The 20,441-nt window shown below is 40.2% G+C and overlaps 1 non-coding gene and 1 pseudogene across 1 annotated transcript; one reads left to right on the top strand and one right to left on the bottom strand.

Moving 5' to 3' along the window:
* Window positions 1-9,926: 9,926 nt before the first annotated feature.
* Window positions 9,927-9,999, bottom strand: Trnaa-ggc (transfer RNA alanine (anticodon GGC)). Its single transcript has one exon. It is a non-coding gene; the product is annotated as a tRNA-Ala (tRNA).
* A 2,808-nt stretch (window positions 10,000-12,807) lies between these two features.
* Window positions 12,808-20,441, top strand: LOC140926110 (uncharacterized; annotated as a pseudogene).

The following is a 20,441-nucleotide window of genomic DNA, read 5'->3' as shown; positions in this document are numbered from 1 at the left end:
AGGGAACCCACGCTCTTATTTGCAATTTGCTAATGGCAACTAAACAAGAGATAAAATCTTACCTGTTTTGTTTTATTCTTGAATCTGCTGTGGTGCGAAGTGAAATGGAAGTTGTTTTACGATGCGAAAACTATGTTCAATTTTGTCGACGCTCTAACCGTTGTTGAAAAAGTACAGGCTGAAAGTAGGTTTTAGGGGTGAAATCTATTCTGCGAGATGAAAATTGATGCCGATTTCTGACCAGGCCAAAGACGTAGTTAAAAATTGTTATACGGTATGTCTCCTTTTCAACCGCTGGTTTACATCCGTGATCTTGAATAAATCGACTGTGTGAGTGGAGAAGAGTTTCCATGCGCCGATGTATGTGGAGAAGACGAGGATTTTTCGGAGTAATTTGACGACGTTTCGCCCGTTTTAAATGTGGAAATATTATAAGTGGTTTTCGGAAGTGTTTTGATTGCCGCGAAAGTCATTTTTTGTGTGCTTTATCGAAGGCGTTGGCAGACAAAAATCAGGTATGTGGTTGAGCTCGTGAGTGTTTAGTTTCGGTGATTTTGTCTTAAAAGCCTATTCTGTGCTCGAAGATTGTGGATTCTTAATCTGTTTTCGGCAGACACTTAGCTATGCCGGCCTCATGGTTAGACTGACTAAAAGGTTATAATTTCTGGACGTTTCAAATGTTGTTTATTTCATCGCAAGATCCTGTTACCTTCTGCCACAGGCGGCCCAAGCTCACTGCTATTTTGGTGTGGAACACCAAAATAGCGCTAACTCGCCGAAAACGCTTCAAAACGGCCTGAGACGCCGGCAAACAACAATAAGGTAAGTCGATTTTATTTAAAAACATAACATTTTTTCTCACTTTTAAGAAAAACCGTTTACATCCCATACAATCCTTTGTAAATAGCCGTTTGTAACACACCGCTCGCAAGCAAGAGTCACGTTCGTTCGTGTAGTGAGCTTGGGCCGCCTGTGCTTCTGCGATAGAACTTTATCGTCTATTGCTAGCAATAAATTCAAATTTTAAATTGTCAAATTGTTAAAATGCTCTTGAAATTTCTTTAGCCACGTTTTAGCAAATCCAGTCAGATTTATTAATAAACATGTGTTACACAAATCTAATTGGTTCCTGACCCTGTCTAGAGTAAATTGCCACCAAGGAACTAAAAACGGCCATCAGCTCATCATTAAATCAGGCCTTTCAGAAATACCTTTGGCTTACACTGGACTGTTAAGCCGTAAAAACTGTTTGTAGTCAGCACCATTGCTTTACATCTATAATGACTTAAGTCACATTCTTGAGTGTGGCTTCAATTTGACCTCTAAAAAAATTACTTTCCTATTCGAAAGAGCTTGTATAGCACTTTACCGTAGAGCATATGCCTCAGTGAAAGACATTTAAGCGATCTATGATGAAAGTAGTTGCTCCTTCTGATTACAGATGAATTAATTATATATATAATGAAATAATCTTGAATGTAAAAGAGGCCTACTCCAAACTTTTTCACATGTCTTACTGTTTATTTACCGCACAAACGTGTCGCACTTCGGGCTTCTTCAGTGTAGAAAATAGTAAAACATGAAAACCTGGTTAAACCTGTTTTGTACACTGACGAAGCCCGAAGGGCAAAACGTTTGTGCGGCAAATAAACAGCAAGACATATGAGAAATTGGAGTAGATCTCTTAGTGACATTCAAGAGTAGTATTTAAAGTTTAGTTCGAAATATCTTGAACCCTCTTGGATCCTTACTCACAAGTGGCATCCTTCGTCAGTGAACTTGATATTTTTCATCTACTTTATGTTATATATTTTAATACCAGGAATAATTGTTACTCACTATGAAGCATTTTTACTGCAACCACGTATGTTTCACTTCCACTGATAGTTTTCGAAGTTTTCTTCCACGGGTTCAAACAGAACCTCTGGTGTAAAGAGCTGGTTGGTTTAACTAGAGTTCCCTTGTACACCTTACCAAAGGCTCCCTCTCCAATTTCATCTTCCAGGGTCACAAGGTCTCCATCTACTTCCCAATTATCAATTATCAACCTATTTTTCCTGTGGAAAAAAAAAAAAAAAAAAAGAGGAAGTAAGAATTTACTGTTGTAAATTTACTGTTGCAAAAGTTATAAAGGTTACGAATCGAGACCAAGTATATGTAGAAAAATAATTTTAAATCAGAAGATTAATTATAACCTATTTTAAATATCCCGGTTTAAACTGGCCTACAAGTCCCGTTAATCAATTTTTAATTTTTGGCTCATACAAAACAATAATTAGGAATGATTCTCAAGAGGTTTATCGCCAAATTTTTGAGCTCGTTCTTGGTAAGAAAACGATTTAAGAAATCACCTGTTTAGACTGGCTTTGAAGCAGTTTTTTAATCGCATTAACCAATGCAGCTGTGTTTTAAAAACTTGCATTTCTTAATTTTATCGTCCTTGGATTTTCTAGGAAACATTTCCGCACGTCTAATTTTAGATTATGAAGACATGTAGTATTCTTTACCCTGGAATAAGGCTTTTTTTCTTTAACATCTTCTGTTTTCTCCAGCGACGCCAGATAAAGATCATACAAATAAAGGTCACGAGTAGAAAACCAATCACAAGTCCAGCAATTAAACCAGACGTATAAAAACCCGTGCTAAGTGCCTCGTCTGCCTCTGGTAATAAAATAACATAGAGTATCAGTAACTAGGGAGTTTTAGATACCACGACGTCATATTTCCCTTTTGTAGACAAGCGATACGATTTATAAAGGTCGATTAATATTCCATCGTTGGTAACTAAGCCAAGCTACAATAAAGATACATAATAGTAGTCTTACAAAGCACCAGGCCAAATGCCAAAGCTGAGCTTACGTTAAAAGTTCAAGAGAGGGCTAAGGTGTCATATGATAGATGGATCAATTATGAAAGGCATTTAATTATAGTAGGCGCAGACATTTTTCGGAATTCAAGCAGTTGGGTTTGGTAATGGAGAGAGATAACCATACGAAATACCGAGGTTTGATCCTGGTGAATTTCCTTGTTTGTAGTCAAAACATTTCAAAAACAGTACAAATAAAGTTTTTAGGACCAGGCTAAACCCCACACTTCATATGAGCCTAACTTACTTTATATTTACAGTTTGAGTCGACTTAAGATGTTAATTTCGGCTGTTGGGCTCAAACGCAACTAAACCTAATTTAGGCGAAATTAAAAAAAATAAAATAAAATAACACAAAATTATATAAAAACGTAGAACCAGGTTTTCCTCTTTGCTGGCTTTGCAATACAAATTAATTGAGTTCGACCTATGCAAGGCGTTGGACCCAAGCCTAAGTCGGTTAAACATACAGCATCGCTTGTTTCCAAAAATAAAAGTAAATATACGTTGTTTTTATTTTTTTTTCCACTCAACTTTAATGAATTATTCCAACTCCTCTGGTATATATGGGGATGATAATATAAGCACGGACAGAGAGACAACGATTGTCGCCTTTTCTACGTCGAATTAGAAAATTTGACGGTATCGTGATCCTGCAGCGAATGAATATAGGAACAAGGTGTCAGGCGTTACTAACGTTTTGCTTTTTTAACTTTCTAGCTGCCGTAAAATTTCGTTTCCCTCCGCTGGACAAGGGAAACGCGACATCTGAGACTGGGAACAGCGGCCACCGCCGTGAAATAGCTCAAAGAGTAGCAAAAAGGAGCTGTCAAGAGCTTGTTTGGTAATTTTTAACCCACATCCTACCAAACCAAGAGACTATAAAGGGGACAGAGAGGGCATCCCCCATATACACCCTATTCCATAGGTAATTCGTCTCGAGTTATTTTTAACACCACGAATCTCAAGGGGGATTAGACAACAGCCAATCACATAGCGCGAATGTGTTCCGCGTGGATGGCCCACGCTGAGAGCCACGCGTCCTTCACGAAATGTCGCAGAACAAAATGAGGGAAGGCGCGGAGAGCGATTTTGCTATTCCTTTTGTCGACGAAAACGACTACAGCGAGATTTCTGCGAAAGCTGTGTCAGCGAAACCGAAATTAAAAAAGAATCGCTTTTTCTCTCTTGTATAGAGCTAACAGTAGAGCAGGGAAATCCTTAACACACTGAATATTCTCTCAGGATCATTTATAATTTTTGAAGAGAACAATTTCTGGTTTGATGTTTATTTTTTTCAGTCTTTATAGCGATTATTCCTACCCACTTACTTTGTCAATTGTAGGCGAACCCTCCTAAAGCTGAATTTCAAGGGACCACATTCAAGCTCAGAAAGAGAAATAAAATTTCGTCGTTGCTTATTTACGTCCTCCATAAAACGCGAAATTAGGCATTTCACGTCGTAGTCGTGCAAAAACGGAAAAGAAATGAACAAAAAAGTGTGTTGCACGTGCGAAGTTGTTGTTTTGTTTATTAAACCTATTGTTTTTTTGACGTTCTAGTTGTCGTCCGCGTCGTTGGATCTTAAACTCCCTAAATTGTACAAACGACCGGTTTCAGTAGACCGGCGAAATTTCTCATTTTATTAAAGCACTGAGGTTACGACAACTTCGAGTTAAACTGATTTCACGGGTTGTCAAAGAGTCCAGCGATTCCTTTTTCCCAGGTTAGCGCCGACTCATTTCGCTTCAATATTCAGGAATGCTCTCGATCTTTTTACGCTTTCATTGCCAATCGCCCGACATGTTTTGCACGGCGTTTGGTCATGCGAAACCTCCACGAAACATCCACGCCTCGCGCGAGGTAACTTTATCCCGATTCTAAAAATAACTCGAGACGAATTACCTATGGAATAGGGTGTATACGGGGGATGCCCTCTCTGTCCCCTTTATAGTCTCTTGACCAAACCTATTTTGCATACAAATCATGCCAACTAAGGTCAAAACGGAGCCCATAACAAAACTAATGCTTATTAAGCCTTAAGAGCGGATGTCAGAAAATATCGACCAGAGGTCTACAAAAGTGAAAAATCGAAAATTCTCAAAAAAATTCACAAAGTAGCACTAGGTAAGCTATTAACATAAATGTAATTTTTACTTCGATCCGATAATTATTTTCCACGTACGGGGGGGTATTGGTTTCGCAGCTCTCGGACCGGGTTTTCCAGGCCCGAGACCATGTGTCACAACAAAATCGTTTTAAAATTCAAATCCATTTTTATATTTTACTGGGGACGACAAATAACTTATTCAGAAGAGTACATAATTGCACACATTTTAAGTGGTGATTTACTCAGTTTGAACGAAAATGCAATATTTTGGAGATTTTTCATTATTTTTAATATTTTGAACGTTTTCGTTCAATGAAAAAGTGGTAAATTTCAAAGCCCAAAATCGTCGACTGGTACCTCGATTTCAGTAACGAGTCTTATACCACGTTAAAGAGCGTTATCTCTTCTTTCAAAATCTGTTTTCAAAACTCTGGGCAACTTAAAAGAAACTTTTTGAGGCCAAAAAATACAAGTAGTACTTTTTTAAAATTTGAGCTTTCCAGACTCGGCGGGCCGATGCTAAAAACTCGGAAAAATACAATAAGAAATCAGTTTGAGCAACAGTGGTTTCATGTTATCAGCTTACAGAAACTAAGACGTGTTTATACAGCGATCTGATATAAATTAATGCCGTTTGCTATCAAGAAAGACAGATTTAAGCTGTCAACTCCTGCCAAGTGCACCAGAGTCACGTGAAGTTGTCAAAGGGAGGGCAAAGCACTAATATTAAAAAGTCTTAAAATTCAAAACGTTTTACGTCCATGAAATCAGATTTTAGCGCACAAAACAATGTTGTGAATGTCTGTTGTTCGTACCTTAGCATGGTGTTTCCATATATTGAAAATGTCAAGTATCCACAAGGGAGAACATACCAAACAACAACGTTTTAAATCTAAGCGCCGAATGATCGTAAACGGCAAAGATTGCGTTACATTTCATAGAACGACCGCTTACCACTGTTGTCACTTCTTTTTTCGCTGGAAGCTACGAGGAGTTTTCATTCCGTCATGAGTGATTCTTGATCGGCGCTTCCTTGAAAGTACGACCCCGGACAGAAGATAACTGAGGACGTTTCGTCAAGACTCCTGTTGTTCAGTTTCAGGCTTTAGCAGGTGCGTAGTGAAGATTTTTCCGGAGGTACGCCCAACTTTTTCTACATCGTCTTCCCCTCCTCGCCCCCCCCCCCCCCTCCCCCACCCCAAATCTCAACTTTTTTTAAGGTGCCTTTATTAAAGGTGGGGTTAACGGTTGTAAGCAAAAGCATTTTTGCTGTTTATAAAATCAGATAACCTCTAAAATTCTTTAATTCTGTCGGCTTGTTATGTTCATTGACGTCAACCGTTTATCATTAATTCAGCTATTAAAAATCAAGCTTGTAGTACCTCCGACTTTAGTTTACAAATGACTCTTTTTACCCCTTTTTGTCACATTATTTTTGACCGACAAAAGCACCACACATTGACGTAATTGTGCCCTACTTCGTCTACTCCGAAGACAGGTCGTGGAGAAAACAACGCGTTCACGCTTTACATCATCAAGCTTGCTATATAAATTAATCATCCAGGATTCGGTTCTCCAATTAATGTCGTCGCTTCTCTGGAAACCGATTTGTTTAGTTATGTTTATTTTATTCTATTTTTTCTCCTCAACGTTTTCGGGTACGCACGTGCGAACCGTGCGTACAAGTAGCTACGCCCCTGTTTAGTCTCCTTAGCCCTGAGCGTTCCTCTCTTGCGGTTTTCGCAGGGGTTCAGGATGTGGTCCACCCAGTATTCCACGTCTCTATTAAATGACAGGCAGCACTTCTTGTTTACCGTTTCGTTATCAGACAGCGCTTAGACTCTATTTTATTTATTTCTATTTTATTTTATTAGATTCGCCAATTATTGGCAGGGTCACCGCAACACCATGACGCCAATTACTGCGGGCCCGTAACAGTCCCTCCCCCTATGAGAGATAGACCACCACACCGGGGACTACGTCCCCTACTCTTTACGAACAGTGTGTGGGTTCTTTAACGTCCCACAGAATTTATTTGTGCTAGGGTTGTGAGACGGGGCCTACGGTTTATCGTCCTTATCCGAGAAGACTAGAAAGTCTAACCGTTTGCAGATGTCTTTACAAAGGCAGCACTTTCTCCTCAGTTATTTAAAGACCCTGAGTGTTGGTCCAGCCCCCCGCTCTGCAGACCGGCGCTTATCCAACTGAGCTAACCGGGCGGCGGTTGTCTTAGCCTTTTATTTAATTTTGATCAAATTTTTATCATTTAGTTACTCAGTATACGTTCGATCCTGTCCTTGTAAACTTATACTTTTATACTTTAAGGGAGCTTAATAGCTATATTAGTTTTTCTTCGTTTAGTGTCGTCCAACAGACCCAGTTTTTTGGCATTTTTTAAAAAAGCAAGAAAAAGAAACGACAAGGTTTATTTTTTTTTTGGACTTAAATTAATTCTTTTAATCTAAAAAATGAGCATTATAACAGCATTTCCAGGCATAAAACGTTCGGTAGGGTATCCGTTTTGCTTTTTGCCCTTGTTTTGGGCCTTTTTTTATGACATTGACCATCACATTTTCCGCCATATTGAGTTTGTGTCTATTTGGTAACCTTGTCTTGTTGTTTTCAGGCTCCACGGCAATGATGCTGGTGTTTCAGGCGTCCTGTTCTCAGATTTCTTGTGATTTTTTTATTCACCCCACCGACTGACCCACCCAAAACCCGGAAACCTATTCGACGCTTAACGAAAAGGGTCCTTGACCTAAGCCTTATGGTTTCTTTTTGGGCTTCCTCCCCACATTGCTTCTGCGTATTTCTGTATACTTGTCTTTTGCTTTGTCTTGTTCTTTTTGTCGGTAAAATAAACTGAAACTGTACAAAGACCCTTAATATTCCCTTTGGAGGTTCTCGAACGCGCATAAAAAAAATGAAAAACGCGATGATTTATTGACCGCAAGGGCAATGGGGTGGGGTTAGGGCTCGTTACTGCGCTCCGGTTCACTCGTGCGCTGTCAAATGGTCCCGATATACAAAATGAAAAATGACTGCGGACAGACTATTCACGTCTAGACATCAAGCGTCTTTTAAGATGAGACTTATCGCCTCTCCCTGTTCATGGAGTTGATTCAAGGTGTTGACGTCAATTTCGTGATGCCCTGTATGTTACCGGGACATTTTTCAAAAGGGCCTTTCCACAGCTACAGAGTCCGCCGTCACCTTGTCAACCGTGCGAGAAATGATATACTTCACAAAAACAAAGAGAAGTTATTTTCGATTTGCCCCGCCCCCTACCCCCGAAAATCCCCGACAGGACCGCTTCAAAGTACTCCCCACCCCTGGGCCCAAATGGCTGGACTTGTTCCTGTGGTTGCGTGGGGGATAGTAACAGGTCTAACTAATTGCACCGTGCAAAAGGTTTTATACGGGGGGGCTCCGCCCCAAAGTCTAACCCCTTACTGTTTTATACACCATTTTTGACAGACAAGGTACCCGTTTTGTATACCTTTCATTGACAAAATGATACCTCTCATACATAGCTAGTAACGAGTACCTATACCGCAATCGCAGATTTCCCTCACCGTTCATATACTTCAATTAGTGAAATCGATACTCTTTCTATGAGTCTGTGGTCGAAACATTCCTAAGGTAGTCTCTAGTTTAATTTGTACTGAGAAGAATAGTTTTCTCGGTAACGTGTAAGTATAAAGGCTTACTAAAGTAAAACATCACTAAATCAGAGCTGGAAAAATAAACCTGGTTTCCCGGCCGGGCATGTCTTTTTGTCGTGTCCGAGGCCACTTCTTGCTCGTCTTAGTTAATGATTTGTCAGAGGATGACTTGCCTGGACCCCTGCCCACTGAGTAAGTAGTGCGGGGTCTGGGGGTCCTGACCCCCTTATCAGACCTGACGTTTGTTTTAGAATGAAATTCGTATATCGACAGGATCGATATCACTTTTTAACTGGCTGTTTTTTTTCATGAAACGCGCGTGGAATTTTGCCTCTAAACTGTATGTATCCCAAATTAAAAGTTTTGCCGGCTTATAATTGGTTATACCCTTCCTGTTAGTGCTGCCGAAGCTGAGCGTTCATTCTCTGGTTTGGGACGAATCAAGTCATATCTCAGATGACCGGTTGTCAGGACTTGCACTCTTGCACTTACATCATGATCTTAACATTGATGTTAACGAAATATCTGTACAAACTTTGCTACCAAGCACAAGTGGAGGATGTTTCAAGGGTGCATCCTTTACAAGTAGAACTCAAAGTTTGGATCTCCCCCCACCCTTACCCCCCCCCCCCCCCCCCAATCAAAAATTCCTGGATCCGCCCATGGTAAGTAAGCTTTACAACTAGTTACTAGCCTAGCAAGGAAATCTACTTGTCCCGGACTACTAAAGGGCACTTTTTTCAAGCCCTGATTTACATTGACTCTCTGAACACACCAACAAGACACATTTTTATCGCCAAAGATCGATTTATTCTCTTTATATTTTCCTGTCAATGAAAACCAAGGAACATGTAGGAATGAGTAGCGTGCTCACAGGTCTCACAGCAATCTATGAATTATTTGTTTCCCTCCTCCATGTCTTCAACGCGGTACTTGTCATGAAGACGCTGGAAAGCTGTGTCCTTGTTTGATTTCGGTTTGACACGTTCCTTCGACCACTGACCTGTTAGCTAAATAAAGAAATAAAGTTTACTTTCAGAAAGTATTTGACCTGGGGATGTGTGAATTAGACTTTAGAGGAGTAGTGGAATTTCATTTCGAAACTGGACGCGAGCCTGTTGGTTGCATTGTTGGTTGTTGGACTATGGGGATATGTATTAAGATTAAAAAGTCCTTAACTTGAACATATATTAATATCTTAATTGAATATGAAAGTGAAGAATGATCATCGCAATAAATTTTCCAATTTAAGCAATTGGAAAGAAGAAGCCTGAAAAAAAAATCAGGGCTTCAACGGGATTCAAACCCGTGACCTCCGCGTTGCCGGTGCGTTGCTTTACCAACTGAGCTATGAAGCCACACATTGGGAGCGAGGTCAATTTATTGAGTTCATATCTCCCGTGAGGAGGAAAATGATGTAAAGTACAAAAAAAGTATGAAATAATTCATTTTTGAAAAAAAATGAATTATTTCATATAAACTTTACATCATCAATTGAATATATCTACATCAATCTTGCCTGCGCTCCTGTACTAAGTAATGGAGAAATCTGGCGGCCTCTTCCGAGTGTCGAATACAGGCCCGAGATATTATGGGCTGGGATGGGGTGGGAAGAGAGAAAAAACAAACCATCCAAAAGAGGTGCCATGGAGTGGAGAGCGGACAAGGCGAGGTGCCTGCTGGCCATAACAACAACCTGTGTGTCTTGTCTCGAAGATGATAATGAATGCATGGTGTATGTGTCTTATATAGTCGCTTGGGCAAGACCGCTGTAAATAGTATCCTATTTACATCAATCTTGCCCGCACTCCTATGCTAAGTGATGGAGAAATCTGGCGGCCAACGTACGAATAATACTTTCGGAGATATCGCACTTGTACCAAAAGGAAGACAACGCCCCACACACCCAAACTCAAACCCCCCAGCCTTAATACTTCCACCAAAGAAAACGCTCGACAGAGTCAGGAAACAAAATTGCCGCGAAACAGCTTCTGCTCTGGAGCCACAAAACATATTAACAAGACCAGGGAGCAATAAATCTAGCACAAATGAGTCCCCATAACTAAATAAAACGCTCGACAGGGACAGGTAACAAAAATTCCTTTGGAAACGACTTCTGCAGGAGTCACAATTCCCAAAATAAATTGTAAACAAGACCTGGGCGTATTGAAATTAAGCCCCTGGTTCTAACACATGCTCGACAGAGTCAGGTAACCAAAATTGCCGTAAAACGACTTCTGCTCTGGAGCCACAAAACACAGTGTGAAGAAGACCAGGGCGTGAAAATTTCAGCGAAATTAATCCCTGGTTCTAACACACCCTCGACAGAATCAGGTAACAAAATTTGCCGTAAAACAACTTCTGCTCTGGAGCCACAAAACTCAGTGTAAACGAGACCAGGGCGTGAAAATTTTAGCGAAATTAAGCCCCTGGTTCCAACACACGCTCAACAGAGTCAGGTAACAAAAATTGGCCGTAAAACAACTTCTGCTCTGGAGCCACAAAACACATTTATGTAGAACAAAAAACCTGTGGGTTTTGCTAAAAACAACGACGAAAGCATAAGCCAAACAATAGCTCAGACAGGAGAATGCAGCAACTTATAATAACACATATCTTAGACCCTGTTTACATGGGGTGGGGGACCCCGGTCTAGTGGGGCAGGTTTCTTTTGTTTTGTGTCCTCTAGAACGTGAAAACAAAAGAAACCAACCCCACTAGACCGGGGTCCCCCACTCCATGTAAACAGGCCCTTAAAAAACCCAACGGGAATAGCAGCATGCTAGTAAATCAAATTCATGCACTGACTCTGCATGAATAAACTAGGAAGCACAAAGACTAAACAGTATAGGACAAAATAGGCATATGAAACGGAAAAACTGAAAACCCCGCATGCGGAAATAAGAAACCGCGGACACAGTGCGAGAACTGAACAAGAACTGACTGCTGCTACCCCACAGCTAGAACCGCTCAATGAGATTGGAAAAAAACCGAAGCCAGGGCATGTGCCACTCACAGGATCCATCAGAAGGAAATGCTTTAAGCTAGGGAATGGTTTACGCCGGTTTCCAGTGGATAAAGCAATTGGTTTCTCTAATACTTATTCACTAGATAGTGCTTTATTCGAATAGAGCACTTACTTTGTGAAATTAACAAGAGCTCTTTTAGTTATTTTATGTAATTAATGTAATACTGTATATTGTTTAAGAGCGGGAGTCATTGGGACGACCCACACATACCCGCATGTAAAAAGGATAATAATTACAGTGGAAACCCGCTCTACGGACACTCGCTTAATACGGACACCAGCTTTATACGGACACTTTCGTTTGTCCCGACAAAAAGCTCATATATTCTCTCTAAAATCAACCCGCTTTATACGGACACCAGTTAAAGGGATTGTGTAAATACCCACAGCAAAACCAAAGCTTTTTTGTTTTTGCTGTGAAGTATTTGGTTTTGCCGTGAGGTTTTTGGTTTTGCCGTGAGGTAGAAGAAGCGTTCTCTAGAACGGGGTATAATATTTCGAACGCAAGAAAGCTCTAGTTTTGTAAGCAGCCATTTGAAATTATTCAGGGACAGATTACTTTTAAAAACACGGTTCAATGCGTTAACAAGCAAACTGTTGTACCTTTGTTGCACCCTATGTTTTAGCGTGCAGGGCGGGCGTATTTTGGCGCGAGCGTATTTCTAGAACGGGGTATCAGTTTTAGGGCGGATTCTAGAACGGGGTATAAAAAATTGGCCCATTTCTAGAACGGGGTATCAATTTTAGGGGACTTTTTTTTTTAGAACGGGGTGCCAATTTGGACTCCCGGGCGGCACATACCCGCCCAAAAAATACCCAAGTGTCCCCCCCCTCCCCGGGGGGATAATGAATGCATGGTGTATGTGTCTTATATATTCGCTTGGGCAAGACCGCTGTAATAGCGAATCTATATAATAAAAGATGTTTTATAGGTTACGTTCTACAGTTCAGCTTACCTTTCTTAAATTTAGGAAATACTTCCACCTCTACATCATGATTAACCTGCACAGACAGGGGTAGTATTTGATCCAAGACTGCCCAAAATGACCGCAAAACAGCTTGATTGGGTGATCACCGTATTTGGATCGGAACCAAATACGTCATTGGTTACGCAAATTTTTGAAACAAGACAGTCACTCGATTCAAGATCCTCTACTTGAGCGGGTGGAATTTCAGTGAAACTTCGATTTTCTGTAAGTATGGTCTAGTGAAGCTTTATGTAACCACATAATGAGATACACTCTTGCAACTGATAATACTTGCTAGAATAACATTCCTCTCACAGATAGGCGGTGGAATTTTATAGAAGAAGTGAAAAGTCTACTTCTGGTGTTATGATTGTTGCTAATCTGAGTTCCTGAGTATGTCCGTTATGACGAAAAGAAGCTTCTTTATGGTCATAAAATTTTAAATTGATAAAACATTACTAGATAAGCATTTCCACATCGTTCTTAACAATACCTGGAGCCGATCAAATAAGCTCATATTTACCTGTTTTACTGTTTACGGGAGTATTTATTTTTAAACCCACTAATGTCGTGTTAGTGGTCGGTTCACGTCGGCCCCAGCAGGCAATCTCGCTGCAATCGTCTCACTTGATTTTTCCATAATAAATGTGACGACTCGCTGTGATAGCCTTTTTAGCTGGAGGAAAGGACTGTAACCTGAGTATTCGGTGTTTCTGTGGGAAACGAAGAGAGAAGTGAAAAGGAAGAGAGCGGAACGAAACAAAAAGCCTTTCTGTCAGTATATTGAGTCTCTATTCCCCCTAGCCTTCCACGCAGACGTTCTTTTAATAGGGATTCGTCACGTGTTGCTGCCCCCTGTCCACCCCTCAAACCCCTTAGAACGTCTGCGTGGGAGGCTATATTCTTACTCCCTCGCTCCGTCATCTAAAATTTCCTCTCCTCTCACTGCCTAAGGCAGGCCTGATACTCAAGTTAAAAGGACTAGGAAGAAAATTCATTTTGACGAGGGAAGGTCTTGTAATGTCCAGAAGGAGGCGGTTTCTGAGCACATAGGAACTGGTTTTCTAGTTTGGAGGTTCTTCAGGAGCGAGACGTCCATGAAGATCAGCTGAAATACATAAAACTGAAAGAAAAGCAAGATTTGAAACGCCATGAAACTTTTTTATGGTTAATATCAATTTGCATTTTTGACGGTTGACGTTAAATTTTAGGCCTTTTGACGCGCGGCTGACGGTTATAATCCCACTGAGACCCTCTTTTAATATAATAAATGCTACATGTAGCATGACAAGAAGACTTCCTGTTAGAACGTACTGTGAAAAGGCACCACTATTTTTCAGTGGTAAGAAAAAGGGGATCCTATGGTGGCACACAAGTGTCACGGCAAAACCAAAAACCTCGCGACAAAACCAAAATACCTGACGGCAAAACCAAAAACCTCACGGCAAAAACAAAATACCTCACGGCAAAACCAAATACTTCACAGCAAAAGCAAAATAGCTTTGGTTTTGCCGTGAGTATTTGCTTTTGCCGTGAGGTATTTGATTTCTGCTGTGAAGTATTTGGTTTTGCCGTGAGGTCTTTGCCTTTGCCGTGAGGATTTTGGTTTTGCCGTGAGGTTTTCGGTTTTGCCGTGAGGTTTTCGGTTTTGCCGTCAGGTATTTTGGTTTTGTCGCGAGGTTTTTGGTTTTCCCGTGACAGTTGTGGGCCACCGTAGGATCCTAATGTGTCAAAAATGGTATATAAAGGGGGAAGAATTGGATCTCGGGGCGGAGTTTCCCCGTATAAAATTTTGAGGAGTAACGTAGGAGTAGGCTGCCCCGTCCCACTGGGAGAGGACTTCTTGCTAGGTGTAAGCACGGTTTCATGCCGGAGTTTTCATTGTCTTTGCAGCTTCACTCTTTCCTTCTCGCTCACCGACAACAAAGCCCTTGCTAGTATCACTGAAATTTGTCCATACAAAAGGGAGGCAAATCCCGTATTCCAACAAAACAACCAAACCAATAAACAAAACAGCTTTCATCCCCAGTTTCTCTTTACTGAAAACAACTGAACGTACTGCAGTCATCTAAAACCATTCAATTGTCGTTTCTTTATAGGGGTAACTGTAGGCCATTTATAAGTGCTTACCATGCGGTCAATCTGCCTTCTTTTCCTTCAAGCTGTGTTCATTGGTTTTGCTCGACACACCAAAGTAACTGCGAAGAGGCATTGCCCCAAGTTTACTTCTTGTATTGACAGCTATGCTGACATTTATAAATCCCTAGCATCAGAGGAGAACAGTTTCAACATTGAATCTGCGCTGTATCCAGCAATGACGCCCAAATCACTTGTCATCAAAGTAGAGTTCATCAAACACAATGAAACATCGGTGGAAAATTACACTTGGAGTTTAAACTGTTTATATGTTGCTATTCCTCCTGAAGTCCTCCAACTCTTGTCGCTTGGCTCAGTTCTTGTTACACCACGCACACAAGAGCTGGAAATCTGCATTCCCCATTTCTGTAGAAATATTTCATCGACCAATATTTCATCGACCAAGGAGCAGAAAGACCTCATGAAAGGTGTTCTCTCTGCGGTACGCAGCTGTATGCCTACTATTTCGTTTTAGTAAAATCCAACTAGTGGTCTATTATCAATGCTGCGTTCTGATTGGTTGAGCTACTACTAGGCTATATGTTATAGCCCACTAGTAGCGAAAAGCGCGGGCTTTTTGGCGGCAACAAAGGATTAAAGTCTAGCTTTAAGTAGCTAAATTTTTTTTATTCTCGATATTTTTGACCAACTGGTTGGATTTAACTAAAACAATTATTCCTCTCACCTTTATGGCTTCTGAGTCAATAGCCCATTCGGCCTTCGGCCTCATGAGCTATTGACTCAGAACCCATTTGGGCTCGAGGAATAATTGTTACATAGCTTACACTAATTACTGGAGTTACAGAGAAACCGAGATTATACAATTAAAAGAGAATTAATCAAAGTCATAAAGAACCCATACTCTTACGCGAAATTCTAACATTTTAGGACCAACACCACGAGGAATTATTGTTGGAGCAAGAATTTATAAAATCCAGTCTACACTTGTAAAAGTTTTACAAAGGCAGAGATGTAGATTTTATGTCGCACTTCAGAAGTGAGTCAAACAAGTTTTGACACTTTTTTTTAAATTTAAGAAAAGAGTCGTATAACTCCCTTATTACAAAATGATAACAAAATCTATGAATCACCTTGTTCAGTCATTTAAATGAAAATAAGGGTGTTTTTTGCAAAGTATCAGTGTTGCTTGAGAAACCACTAAGGTCTAGACTGACCATAAATTGTTCTCCAATTTTAAACTGGTTGTTGAATATTTTATTGTTGCATTAACTGGTAAAAAAAAGTTGTAATATGTGTTGATAATAAAAAGTGTTTGTTCAACTAGTTCGGTCTCTATCGTATTATGCGAATACTGATCGCATTAAACATATTTCTTTATCACAGCTTCAAGATCTGGCCGTGCGTCCAGGAGTACGGGATCCAAGACTTAACACAGCAGAGTGCGTTATAGAGGGACATGAAACAGACATAATGGCTACAGGACCTCGAAGTTCGTACATAAGAGCAATTTTATGGTGTGCATTTATTTTTTCTTTCTGGGCTGGTCCTTATTTAGCGGAAATTATTTTAGGTGTGATAGAACAGAGATCCCAAAGTCCCCAAAGTGCTATGGAACTCCGTGAGTCCCAGGCTCCCACTTCCCTGGGCCCGGGAGAAAATATTTCGGAGCCCGCCCTGATAAGGGCAGTAGTTTGCGTATGTTGTTTATTGCTTTGTGTAGAATTTATAATATTAGTCTTGATATTCAAATTTTCTGTATCAGGAAATGCCCCAATTGATGTTTACATATATATTGGGATCCTTATTTTGGAAGGTGTGATACTAACTTGCCTAAAAAAACGCCTTTCGAAAAGAGTGTTTATATTAACATTTTGTTTAATCTTTACATCTCATCATTTTTGTTGGCTGGTGATCGGCATTATGATAAATCCAGTGTGGGGACTAACGGTTTTGCTCCTAGCTTGCTTTTCTGTTGTCTTGTTAACTTTCCTACTCTGCCAGATTTTTGAGGGAGGCAATTTCAAATGCAGTCCAGGCCTACTCTGGGACCTTAAGTCGCCTAAAGTCGCCCAAAGTCGCCTTAAGTCGCCTAAAATCGCCTTAAGTCGCCTAAAATCGCCTTAAGTCGCCTAAAGTTGCCTTAAGTCACTAAATCATTCAAATCTTAACGAGGTTCAAATTGTCTTGTAGTTATTACTTTTTTAGTTTTCTATTTCCAGAATGCATGATTTCTCATAAAGTGTGTAATAACCCGTGTTCAATAATATTAGCCACAGACCCAACCCACCCCCCACAAAAAAACTCCCACGGTGACTTAAGACCCATTAATTTCTTCTCCAGCCCTCTAATTTATACATTTAATTACTTTACACAATTTACTACACGTAATAATTAGTCGTAAGCAATACAAGAATAATCATTCCTGTATTGTTTATGCAAAAATGACAACATATAGTACACAACTTTATCCAGTCACTTGTACAGGTATTTTATTAATTTCATCCGGGAGGTTTGTCTCATATTTCTCAGTAAAAATATTGTTTAAAAAGGCATTCAAAGGTTCGAGTTCTAGCTAAACTACATTAAACAGTGTTCAAAGAGAGTAGACAGAGTAGTGTCCAGGCAATAGCCCTGGGGTACTGGATTTTATGATTGGGCTAGTGAACTGCGTTTTTAACTTGCCTGGCTGGCAAGTAAAGTTTTTTAGGGAATTCAGATTACAGAAGAACTGTAATCAGTCCCATTCATAAAAAAAATTGGGGTTAGTCAAAATGGCTTTCAGGCTAGTGTTAATGCTAGGCAAGCTGTAAAGCCGACTTTCTTTGCACCCTGAACAAAATATAGTTAAAACTCTTTTCTACTGCTTTGTGAGAGTCCAACATTGAAAGACATTTCAAGTAACTAAGATCAATACAGGTAGGTTGAAGGGAGAGAAAAAAACAATTATTGCCGCCACAACATTAATCTAAATTTTCTGGTAGTTAATACAAGTCTAAAGGTCAATCGAAAAAAGTGTCCATGTAAATTACCGACCCAGATTTTAAGAGCAACTAATGATAAGTTTTTTCTCCAGCACACAACCTTTATCTGTATTTACCGTCGAATTATATCCATCTATCATTGACAGAAACACAATCACTCTTATAAACTTGAACACTTAGCTTAGCTTGTACAGTCGTCTCTTTAGGTCTTCCCTTCCAGACAGAAATTCAAGCTTTGTACATCGAAGGTGCGTAATACTGCTCTTTGTTTATGTTGTCGTGATTGCTCCCTGCCAAACGATTTGATGTAATCGATCATTATTGATGAAGAACGTAGAAAAGCGAAATAATACTGTTCTTTCCTCCACGTTATGGCCGTCCAGAAAGTAGTGTGTTTTGATCACGTGACTAACTGGTCTGGAGGCGGGGAGAGGGCGGGACCGAGAAACCATGGAAATTAGCTTGCGACTGCAGTGGAATTCTGGGAGAAGCAAAATGGCGGATAGAATGTTGTACCTCGCGTTTTCGTATAAAGATCTCCTTTTAAATGGAAATTTCTGACATAATAATGGAAACGTTTACACTTGGTACTGCCATCGGTTTAAACATGACGCATAATGCTTCCTTTTGTGCTGAGAGCGTAAACGCTGCCGCGTGGAAGAGACCGAGAGAGGTTGGTTGAAGCTAAACTTAGTTGTTTACGTTTCTGCTGGTGCATAAATGCACTCATGAAATCAACCCGACTGGAAAGTTTCCAGAGAGACCATGGATAAGAGAGTACGGTTCACTAGCGAAGCAAGTATTTGGAAGTGTTTTGTTTGACTGAGACTGGAAAGGAGCAATATATATACGGCGAGAACTACAAACTTTTTGTTTTGAATTCAATTGGAAAAACATCCTCTTAGCCAAGCGTGTGGGGACAAACATTGGCAGAGCAACTGCCAAGACATACAATGGGGATCGTCATTTCCATAATGTGCGATATCGATAAGTGATTCTAGATGTTTTAAATTAATTACTTAAATGTTTGTTGTCAAATTATGAAAAAAAGACACTTCAATATAAAGTTTTTGCTACAAACCAGCTCACAGTATGTTACAGAGATGTATTGAAATACTCTACTTTTATGGTTTTATTTTTTGGAAAAAGAAATGCAGGAAACACTGTTTTTTTGTCCCTTATATTATGAAATAATGCATTTAAAGACCAAGAGAAAATTTACCCTTTTGGTTGCTTCTAACTCAGATTTTGTCTCTGCTAATGTAATACTAAACCAACACCCTTGATATTAGCCTGTGCCACAGATGGAACTAAACTCCGGGTTAAGTCCATCTGCAAAACAGTGGAAAAATCCTAGTTCTGGGCCCCCTGTGTGTGTATCAGGATTAGAGAACATGCCAGGACTGGACTGTTAAAAATGCCATTGGCCATTTGCCAATCATGTTGAAGGGGAACTCAAAAGGCTGGTAATTCATTTAGTGCATCAGGGCCCAGAACAAGGATATTAGAGCTGCTTCACGAATGTTACCAACCATGGTTAGAATACACCTGCAACACAAGCTACCTTGATATTTAATGTTCAAAATATTAGGTAGCTGAGATTGTTGAAAATTTGGAAGACTAATGTAGATGTCTTCAAGACTGAATTAACTTATGCTACAACATTGTGTCCCTAAAGAGGTAGTGTTATCAGATTTTGATTTTGTATATGTTGTAGTTCATTTTTATTTCAGTTAATTTTTTTTTTCCATCGTTTCTGGGTATGGTTATGTATGCTAATGAATTTAAAACAAAGGGAAACCAAAAATTAACTGGAATTAAAAATTAACTGCAACATATTGACACTAACATGTAACTCACCTAAATGTCACCTTTTTCTCCTTAAGTCGCCTAAAGTCGCCTTAAATCGCCTAAAGTCGCCTTAAATCGCCTTAAGTCGCACAACATTTTGACCAAATTTTCCTAAAGTCGCCTTAAATCGCCTTAAGTCGCCTAAAATTACGGCGACTTAAGGTCCCAGAGTAGGCCTCAGTCCAGGCGACATCATGCAAATCATTGTATGTGGTGTTACCTTTTGCGGTGGTTTCTCGCTTGTTGCGTCAGCAGTTTTAGCGGGACAGTCGTTTTATGGAAGGGGGACTTGCGGACAAGCTGGTGAAAACCGTACTGTTGTCTGTTATCAGCGTTGGTACTTCACTGTTGTCTTGGCTGAGTAAAAACCATTAGAAAAAAGAGGAAAATGCTTCCCAATAACTCTAAAACATAAAATAGAGGAATATTTCCAAGCAGATAGCGCCGTCCGTTCTGCCAGCCTGTGAGCAAGCTCTCCATTTTGCCACAGTTAGAGGAGTGGCGAAAATTCACGCGCGGCTTCGCGGCTCGCTTCGCTTGCTACAAATGGAGAGCTTACTTCGGCGATTCGGGACTTCCGTTCTGCGCATCTTGAGTAGCCCTAGGAAACTCGGATATTTAGATGATGCCTCCTCTTTTTACAAAGCATGTCCACTCAGCAAGAAGCAAAGATTAATGACATCCAAATACAGTCGAAACCTCCGTAAGCGACCAACCAAAGCGCAAACCTTCACTGAAGGGTCTCTTCAAGGAATAGGTACCGAACACTTCAAAGACAATTTATCGAATACAATATTTTGGAAGTTACAAACGTGCAGTATCATTCTGTAACCTACTCTAGGTAGTGATAGTAACATCACCTGCGAAAACATAGA

Source organism: Porites lutea, chromosome 2 (assembly GCF_958299795.1).
Source record: "Porites lutea chromosome 2, jaPorLute2.1, whole genome shotgun sequence".
NCBI classification, from domain to species: Eukaryota; Metazoa; Cnidaria; class Anthozoa; order Scleractinia; family Poritidae; genus Porites; species Porites lutea.
Note: the sequence above shows the minus strand (reverse complement) of the source record. Positions and strands in the feature narration are given on the sequence as shown.